Raw genomic sequence first — 10416 nt, 5'->3', positions numbered from 1 at the left:
AGTACACGTGTGTGTTTGTATGTGTGAGGATGTTTTTAGGTGTTTGTGAATGTGACTGCAGATGTATGTGTGTGTGATGGCTTGTTTGTCTGTTCAGTTGTGTGGATGTGAGTGTTTGTATATATCTATTGGTGTTTTTGTGTTTGTATGTGTGTATGAGCGTGTATGTATGTATGTTCAGGTGGGTGGCGTATGTGTCTGTGTACATGGGTACGTGTGTGAATTTTTGAATATGTGCAGGAGTGAGAGTGTGCATGAGGGTGTGTGTTTCTGTAGGTTTGAGTATGTCAGTGGTTATATATGTGAGGTTTATGGGTGTGAGTTTTTGTTAGTGAGTGTATATGTGTTTACATGATGTGAGTGTGTGTGAGTGTGTATGATAGTGTGTGGGAGAGTTTAGGTGTGAGTGTACGTGAGGGGGATGGTGTAAGTGTGTGAATGTGTGTACACGTGTATGATTGTTGATGTTTGTGAGTATGTGTGACTGCATGTGTGTGTGAGTGTGTCTATGTAGGTGAGTGAGACTGTGTGTGTGAGTGCATGTGTGGGTGAGTGTGAGTGTGAGTGAGTCTTGGAGCGTGTGTATGTGTGTGGGCGCTGTTTGTGTATATCTATGTGTGTTTGTGTGTGTTTGTATGTTTATGAGTGTGAGTGAGTTTTTGGGTCCAGTTGATAAATGACTAAGTTAACCCAAGCATTGTGGCCCATGCCTTGCTTCTTAGGCATTAGGAATGCTGAGTTTAGCAGCATTGTTTGTGGAGACTAGCCTAGAAATCAAATCTCACCATGAAAAATAAGCTGGATCTGTCCTACACCTTTCATTCCAGCAATGGGATGCTGGGATTAGCAGGCGAGCAGTTGTAGGCCACCACGTTCAAAAAAATTGCCAATGGAGGGAAAATGAAACTGGAAAAGGTGTGTCAAAGACTGTTTTCCAAGCTAATGTAGAAAGCTGAAATTTGGGGGATTGTGGTGTCAGATTGTGTATGTGTGTGTGTGTGTGTGTGCGTGCGTGTGCATGCGTGTGTGTGAGTTTGAGTAAGTGTGTGAGTCTGTGAATGTAAGTGTGTGTGTTCAAGTGTGGGTGAGTGTGTGAGTGTGTCTGAGTGTGTGTATTTGTGTGTTTATTTGTGTGAGTCTATTTTTGAGTGAGTGTGAAGGTGTGAGTGCGTCTGTGTGTACATGTGTATTGGAAGGTGAGTTTGAGTGGGTGTGTGTTCTTTTACGTTAATGTGTTGACATCTGGGTATTCACGTGGGAGTGAGAATGTATGTGTGTGTCTGTGTGAGGGTGTTTTTGGGTGGGTGTGTGAATGTGAAAGTAGGGGCATGTGTGTGTGTTTGCTTGTTTGTGTTCACGTTTGTGTTACTGTTTATGTATATCTACATGTGTTTGTATGGGTCAATGAGAGTGTGTGTATGTGTGTTTGTGCATGTGTCTGTGTACTTGTGTAAGAGTGTGAATTTGTGAATGTGTGTGAGTGAATGTGTGCATGCAGGTGTGTGTTTCTGTATCACTGATTGTATGAGTGTGCACTGAGGTGAGTGTTTATGTGTGTGAGTGTGATTGTGAGTCAGCCTGTGTGAGTTTCTGTGTGTATGTGTTGTGAGAGTTTGTGTTTGGTGGTGTGTTTTTGAGTCAGTGTGTGAGTGTATATGTGGGTACTTGTGAGTAAGTGTGGGAGTGTGCATGACGGTGTGTGGGAGAGAATGTGTGAGAGTATACGAGGCTGAAGGTGTGAGTGAGTGTGTGAATGTGTGTACATGTGTTTGTTGGTAGGTGATTGTTTGTCTGACTGATTTTGTGTGTGTGTTTCTGTGAGTGAGAGTGTGAAAGTTGTAGGTGTGTACATGTGTGTGAGTGTGAAAATGTGTGTGAGTGTGTGAAAGTGTGTGTTTCTGTAAGTGAGGGTTTAATTGTAATTGGATGATTCTGTCAGAGTGTGTGTGTAAATGAGTGTGTTTGCTTGTTTGTGGTTGTGAGCCTGTGTATTTGAATTTGTGTATGATTGTGTATTTTTGTGTCTCTGTGTGAGACAGTTTGCATGTGTATGGGCATATGTGTGTAAGTATGTTTATCTGTGTGTTGTGTGTGTGTGTGAGAATGTGCAGGTGTGTGTGGTGAGTGAAAGTGTGTTTGGGTCAGAGTGTGAGTGGGTGTTCGGTGCAGGTGTGTGAGTGTGTGTCTGTCTGTGAGTGTGCTGAGATTATTTTTGTGAGTATAACAGTGAGTCTGTGTCTTCGTTTGTTTGTGTTAGTTGAGTGTATTCAGGTGTGTTTGGTATGCCTGAGTGGATGTACATGTGTGTGTGTGTGAGGGTGAGAGTGTGAGTGGTTTTTTTTGTGTGTGATCATGTGTGAGTGAGAGCTGGCATCTGTGTATGTGTGTTTTAGTTTGTGGTTCTGTGGGTTTGTGAGTGTGACTTTGTGTGTGTGTTTGTGTGTGAGTCTATTTTTGAGTGTGAGTGTGAATATGGGAGTGCATTTGTGTGTCCATGTGTATTTGAAAGGGATTTTCTTCTTTGTGTGTGTGAGAGTAGGAGAGAATGTGATTGTGGGTGACTGTGTGTGTTGTTGAGTGCAGGTGTGTGAGTATGTGCAGGTGTGTGTAATTGAGTGTGTTTGGATTGGCGTGTGAATGCTCATTTGGGTGCAGGTGTGGGAATTTGTGTCCAAGAGATTGTGTTAGTGTGTTCAGGTGTGTGATTGATGTAGAGGGGTTATGTGGACGAGTAGGAGACTGAGTGTGTCTTCGTATGTTAGTGTTGTTGCTTGTGTGTATTCACGTGTATGTGAGTACACGTGTGTGTTTGTATGTGTGAGGATGTTTTTAGGTGTTTGTGAATGTGACTGCAGATGTATGTGGGTGTGATGGCTTGTTTGTCTGTTCAGTTGTGTGGATGTGAGTGTTTGTATATATCTATTGGTGTTTTTGTGTTTGTATGTGTGTATGAGCGTGTATGTATGTATGTTCAGGTGGGTGGCGTATGTGTCTGTGTACATGGGTACGTGTGTGAATTTTTGAATATGTGCAGGAGTGAGAGTGTGCATGAGGGTGTGTGTTTCTGTAGGTTTGAGTATGTCAGTGGTTATATATGTGAGGTTTATGGGTGTGAGTTTTTGTTAGTGAGTGTATATGTGTTTACATGATGTGAGTGTGTGTGAGTGTGTATGATAGTGTGTGGGAGAGTTTAGGTGTGAGTGTACGTGAGGGGGATGGTGTAAGTGTGTGAATGTGTGTACACGTGTATGATTGTTGATGTTTGTGAGTATGTGTGACTGCATGTGTGTGTGAGTGTGTCTATGTAGGTGAGTGAGACTGTGTGTGTGAGTGCATGTGTGGGTGAGTGTGAGTGTGAGTGAGTCTTGGAGCGTGTGTATGTGTGTGGGCGCTGTTTGTGTATATCTATGTGTGTTTGTGTGTGTTTGTATGTTTATGAGTGTGAGTGAGTTTTTGGGTCCAGTTGATAAATGACTAAGTTAACCCAAGCATTGTGGCCCATGCCTTGCTTCTTAGGCATTAGGAATGCTGAGTTTAGCAGCATTGTTTGTGGAGACTAGCCTAGAAATCAAATCTCACCATGAAAAATAAGCTGGATCTGTCCTACACCTTTCATTCCAGCAATGGGATGCTGGGATTAGCAGGCGAGCAGTTGTAGGCCACCACGTTCAAAAAAATTGCCAATGGAGGGAAAATGAAACTGGAAAAGGTGTGTCAAAGACTGTTTTCCAAGCTAATGTAGAAAGCTGAAATTTGGGGGATTGTGGTGTCAGATTGTGTATGTGTGTGTGTGTGTGTGTGCGTGCGTGTGCATGCGTGTGTGTGAGTTTGAGTAAGTGTGTGAGTCTGTGAATGTAAGTGTGTGTGTTCAAGTGTGGGTGAGTGTGTGAGTGTGTCTGAGTGTGTGTATTTGTGTGTTTATTTGTGTGAGTCTATTTTTGAGTGAGTGTGAAGGTGTGAGTGCGTCTGTGTGTACATGTGTATTGGAAGGTGAGTTTGAGTGGGTGTGTGTTCTTTTACGTTAATGTGTTGACATCTGGGTATTCACGTGGGAGTGAGAATGTATGTGTGTGTCTGTGTGAGGGTGTTTTTGGGTGGGTGTGTGAATGTGAAAGTAGGGGCATGTGTGTGTGTTTGCTTGTTTGTGTTCACGTTTGTGTTACTGTTTATGTATATCTACATGTGTTTGTATGGGTCAATGAGAGTGTGTGTATGTGTGTTTGTGCATGTGTCTGTGTACTTGTGTAAGAGTGTGAATTTGTGAATGTGTGTGAGTGAATGTGTGCATGCAGGTGTGTGTTTCTGTATCACTGATTGTATGAGTGTGCACTGAGGTGAGTGTTTATGTGTGTGAGTGTGATTGTGAGTCAGCCTGTGTGAGTTTCTGTGTGTATGTGTTGTGAGAGTTTGTGTTTGGTGGTGTGTTTTTGAGTCAGTGTGTGAGTGTATATGTGGGTACTTGTGAGTAAGTGTGGGAGTGTGCATGACGGTGTGTGGGAGAGAATGTGTGAGAGTATACGAGGCTGAAGGTGTGAGTGAGTGTGTGAATGTGTGTACATGTGTTTGTTGGTAGGTGATTGTTTGTCTGACTGATTTTGTGTGTGTGTTTCTGTGAGTGAGAGTGTGAAAGTTGTAGGTGTGTACATGTGTGTGAGTGTGAAAATGTGTGTGAGTGTGTGAAAGTGTGTGTTTCTGTAAGTGAGGGTTTAATTGTAATTGGATGATTCTGTCAGAGTGTGTGTGTAAATGAGTGTGTTTGCTTGTTTGTGGTTGTGAGCCTGTGTATTTGAATTTGTGTATGATTGTGTATTTTTGTGTCTCTGTGTGAGACAGTTTGCATGTGTATGGGCATATGTGTGTAAGTATGTTTATCTGTGTGTTGTGTGTGTGTGTGAGAATGTGCAGGTGTGTGTGGTGAGTGAAAGTGTGTTTGGGTCAGAGTGTGAGTGGGTGTTCGGTGCAGGTGTGTGAGTGTGTGTCTGTCTGTGAGTGTGCTGAGATTATTTTTGTGAGTATAACAGTGAGTCTGTGTCTTCGTTTGTTTGTGTTAGTTGAGTGTATTCAGGTGTGTTTGGTATGCCTGTGTGGATGTACATGTGTGTGTGTGTGAGGGTGAGAGTGTGAGTGGTTTTTTTTGTGTGTGATCATGTGTGAGTGAGAGCTGGCATCTGTGTATGTGTGTTTTAGTTTGTGGTTCTGTAGGTTTGTGAGTGTGACTTTGTGTGTGTGTTTGTGTGTGAGTCTATTTTTGAGTGTGAGTGTGAATATGGGAGTGCATTTGTGTGTCCATGTGTATTTGAAAGGGATTTTCTTCTTTGTGTGTGTGAGAGTAGGAGAGAATGTGATTGTGGGTGACTGTGTGTGTTGTTGAGTGCAGGTGTGTGAGTATGTGCAGGTGTGTGTAATTGAGTGTGTTTGGATTGGCGTGTGAATGCTCATTTGGGTGCAGGTGTGGGAATTTGTGTCCAAGAGATTGTGTTAGTGTGTTCAGGTGTGTGATTGATGTAGAGGGGTTATGTGGACGAGTAGGAGACTGAGTGTGTCTTCGTATGTTAGTGTTGTTGCTTGTGTGTATTCACGTGTATGTGAGTACACGTGTGTGTTTGTATGTGTGAGGATGTTTTTAGGTGTTTGTGAATGTGACTGCAGATGTATGTGGGTGTGATGGCTTGTTTGTCTGTTCAGTTGTGTGGATGTGAGTGTTTGTATATATCTATTGGTGTTTTTGTGTTTGTATGTGTGTATGAGCGTGTATGTATGTATGTTCAGGTGGGTGGCGTATGTGTCTGTGTACATGGGTACGTGTGTGAATTTTTGAATATGTGCAGGAGTGAGAGTGTGCATGAGGGTGTGTGTTTCTGTAGGTTTGAGTATGTCAGTGGTTATATATGTGAGGTTTATGGGTGTGAGTTTTTGTTAGTGAGTGTATATGTGTTTACATGATGTGAGTGTGTGTGAGTGTGTATGATAGTGTGTGTTAGAGTTTAGGTGTGAGTGTACGTGAGGGGGATGGTGTAAGTGTGTGAATGTGTGTACACGTGTATGATTGTTGATGTTTGTGAGTATGTGTGACTGCATGTGTGTGTGAGTGTGTCTATGTAGGTGAGTGAGACTGTGTGTGTGATTGCATGTGTGGGTGAGTGTGAGTGTGAGTGAGTCTTGGAGCGTGTGTATGTGTGTGGGCGCTGTTTGTGTATATCTATGTGTGTTTGTGTGTGTTTGTATGTTTATGAGTGTGAGTGAGTTTTTGGGTCCAGTTGATAAATGACTAAGTTAACCCAAGCATTGTGGCCCATGCCTTGCTTCTTAGGCATTAGGAATGCTGAGTTTAGCAGCATTGTTTGTGGAGACTAGCCTAGAAATCAAATCTCACCATGAAAAATAAGCTGGATCTGTCCTACACCTTTCATTCCAGCAATGGGATGCTGGGATTAGCAGGCGAGCAGTTGTAGGCCACCACGTTCAAAAAAATTGCCAATGGAGGGAAAATGAAACTGGAAAAGGTGTGTCAAAGACTGTTTTCCAAGCTAATGTAGAAAGCTGAAATTTGGGGGATTGTGGTGTCGGATTGTGTATGTGTGTGTGTGTGTGTGCGTGCGTGGGCATGCGTGTGTGTGAGTTTGAGTAAGTGTGTGAGTCTGTGAATGTAAGTGTGTGTGTTCAAGTGTGGGTGAGTGGGTGAGTGTGTCTGAGTGTGTGTATTTGTGTGTTTATTTGTGTGAGTCTATTTTTGAGTGAGTGTGAAGGTGTGAGTGCGTCTCTGTGTACATGTGTATTGGAAGGTGAGTTTGAGTGGGTGTGTGTTCTTTTACGTTAATGTGTTGACATCTGGGTATTCACGTGGGAGTGAGAATGTATGTGTGTGTCTGTGTGAGGGTGTTTTTGGGTGGGTGTGTGAATGTGAAAGTAGGGGCATGTGTGTGTGTTTGCTTGTTTGTGTTCACGTTTGTGTTACTGTTTATGTATATCTACATGTGTTTGTATGGGTCAATGAGAGTGTGTGTATGTGTGTTTGTGCATGTGTCTGTGTACTTGTGTAAGAGTGTGAATTCGTGAATGTGTGTGAGTGAATGTGTGCATGCAGGTGTGTGTTTCTGTATCACTGATTGTATGAGTGTGCACCGAGGTGAGTGTTTATGTGTGTGAGTGTGATTGTGAGTCAGCCTGTGTGAGTTTCTGTGTGTATGTGTTGTGAGAGTTTGTGTTTGGTGGTGTGTTTTTGAGTCAGTGTGTGAGTGTATATGTGGGTACTTGTGAGTAAGTGTGGGAGTGTGCATGACGGTGTGTGGGAGAGAATGTGTGAGAGTATACGAGGCTGAAGGTGTGAGTGAGTGTGTGAATGTGTGTACATGTGTTTGTTGGTAGGTGTTTGTTTGTCTGACTGATTTTGTGTGTGTGTTTCTGTGAGTGAGAGTGTGAAAGTTGTAGGTGTGTACATGTGTGTGAGTGTGAAAATGTGTGTGAGTGTGTGAAAGTGTGTGTTTCTGTAAGTGAGGGTTTAATTGTAATTGGATGATTCTGTCAGCGTGTGTGTGTAAATGAGTGTGTTTGCTTGTTTGTGGTTGTGAGACTGTGTATTTGAATTTGTGTATGATTGTGTATTTTTGTGTCTCTGTGTGAGACAGTTTGCATGTGTATGGGCATATGTGTGTAAGTATGTTTATCTGTGTGTTGTGTGTGAGTGTGTGTGAGAATGTGCAGGTGTGTGTGGTGAGTGAAAGTGTGTTTGGGTCAGAGTGTGAGTGGGTGTTCGGTGCAGGTGTGTGAGTGTGTGTCTGTCTGTGAGTGTGCTGAGATTATTTTTGTGAGTATAACAGTGAGTCTGTGTCTTCGTTTGTTTGTGTTAGTTGAGTGTATTCAGGTGTGTTTGGTATGCCTGTGTGGATGTACATGTGTGTGTGTGTGAGGGTGAGAGTGTGAGTGGTTTTTTTTGTGTGTGATCATGTGTGAGTGAGAGCTGGCATCTGTGTATGTGTGTTTTAGTTTGTGGTTCTGTAGGTTTGTGAGTGTGACTTTGTGTGTGTGTTTGTGTGTGAGTCTATTTTTGAGTGTGAGTGTGAATATGGGAGTGCATTTGTGTGTCCATGTGTATTTGAAAGGGATTTTCTTCTTTGTGTGTGTGAGAGTAGGAGAGAATGTGATTGTGGGTGACTGTGTGTGTTGTTGAGTGCAGGTGTGTGAGTATGTGCAGGTGTGTGTAATTGAGTGTGTTTGGATTGGCGTGTGAATGCTCATTTGGGTGCAGGTGTGGGAATTTGTGTCCAAGAGATTGTGTTAGTGTGTTCAGGTGTGTGATTGATGTAGAGGGGTTATGTGGACGAGTAGGAGACTGAGTGTGTCTTCGTATGTTAGTGTTGTTGCTTGTGTGTATTCACGTGTATGTGAGTACACGTGTGTGTTTGTATGTGTGAGGATGTTTTTAGGTGTTTGTGAATGTGACTGCAGATGTATGTGGGTGTGATGGCTTGTTTGTCTGTTCAGTTGTGTGGATGTGAGTGTTTGTATATATCTATTGGTGTTTTTGTGTTTGTATGTGTGTATGAGCGTGTATGTATGTATGTTCAGGTGGGTGGCGTATGTGTCTGTGTACATGGGTACGTGTGTGAATTTTTGAATATGTGCAGGAGTGAGAGTGTGCATGAGGGTGTGTGTTTCTGTAGGTTTGAGTATGTCAGTGGTTATATATGTGAGGTTTATGGGTGTGAGTTTTTGTTAGTGAGTGTATATGTGTTTACATGATGTGAGTGTGTGTGAGTGTGTATGATAGTGTGTGGGAGAGTTTAGGTGTGAGTGTACGTGAGGGGGATGGTGTAAGTGTGTGAATGTGTGTACACATGTATGATTGTTGATGTTTGTGAGTATGTGTGACTGCATGTGTGTGTGAGTGTGTCTATGTAGGTGAGTGAGACTGTGTGTGTGAGTGCATGTGTGGGTGAGTGTGAGTGTGAGTGAGTCTTGGAGTGTGTGTATGTGTGTGGGCGCTGTTTGTGTATATCTATGTGTGTTTCTGTGTGTTTGTATGTTTATGAGTGTGAGTGAGTTTTTGGGTCCAGTTGATAAATGACTAAGTTAACCCAAGCATTGTGGCCCATGCCTTGCTTCTTAGGCATTAGGAATGCTGAGTTTAGCAGCATTGTTTGTGGAGACTAGCCTAGAAATCAAATCTCACCATGAAAAATAAGCTGGATCTGTCCTACACCTTTCATTCCAGCAATGGGATGCTGGGATTAGCAGGCGAGCAGTTGTAGGCCACCACGTTCAAAAAAATTGCCAATGGAGGGAAAATGAAACTGGAAAAGGTGTGTCAAAGACTGTTTTCCAAGCTAATGTAGAAAGCTGAAATTTGGGGGATTGTGGTGTCGGATTGTGTATGTGTGTGTGTGTGTGTGTGCGTGCGTGTGCATGCGTGTGTGTGAGTTTGAGTAAGTGTGTGAGTCTGTGAATGTAAGTGTGTGTGTTCAAGTGTGGGTGAGTGTGTGAGTGTGTCTGAGTGTGTGTATTTGTGTGTTTATTTGTGTGAGTCTATTTTTGAGTGAGTGTGAAGGTGTGAGTGCGTCTCTGTGTACATGTGTATTGGAAGGTGAGTTTGAGTGGGTGTGTGTTCTTTTACGTTAATGTGTTGACATCTGGGTATTCACGTGGGAGTGAGAATGTATGTGTGTGTCTGTGTGAGGGTGTTTTTGGGTGGGTGTGTGAATGTGAAAGTAGGGGCATGTGTGTGTGTTTGCTTGTTTGTGTTCACGTTTGTGTTACTGTTTATGTATATCTACATGTGTTTGTATGGGTCAATGAGAGTGTGTGTATGTGTGTTTGTGCATGTGTCTGTGTACTTGTGTAAGAGTGTGAATTCGTGAATGTGTGTGAGTGAATGTGTGCATGCAGGTGTGTGTTTCTGTATCACTGATTGTATGAGTGTGCACCGAGGTGAGTGTTTATGTGTGTGAGTGTGATTGTGAGTCAGCCTGTGTGAGTTTCTGTGTGTATGTGTTGTGAGAGTTTGTGTTTGGTGGTGTGTTTTTGAGTCAGTGTGTGAGTGTATATGTGGGTACTTGTGAGTAAGTGTGGGAGTGTGCATGACGGTGTGTGGGAGAGAATGTGTGAGAGTATACGAGGCTGAAGGTGTGAGTGAGTGTGTGAATGTGTGTACATGTGTTTGTTGGTAGGTGTTTGTTTGTCTGACTGATTTTGTGTGCGTGTTTCTGTGAGTGAGAGTGTGAAAGTTGTAGGTGTGTACATGTGTGTGAGTGTGAAAATGTGTGTGAGTGTGTGAAAGTGTGTGTTTCTGTAAGTGAGGGTTTAATTGTAATTGCATGATTCTGTCAGAGTGTGTGTGTAAATGAGTGTGTTTGCTTGTTTGTGGTTGTGAGCCTGTGTATTTGAATTTGTGTATGATTGTGTATTTTTGTGTCTCTGTGT

The sequence above is a fragment of the Castor canadensis genome, chromosome 13 (genome assembly GCF_047511655.1).
Source record: "Castor canadensis chromosome 13, mCasCan1.hap1v2, whole genome shotgun sequence".
Taxonomy (NCBI): Eukaryota; Metazoa; Chordata; class Mammalia; order Rodentia; family Castoridae; genus Castor; species Castor canadensis.
This window is presented reverse-complemented; position numbering follows the sequence as displayed.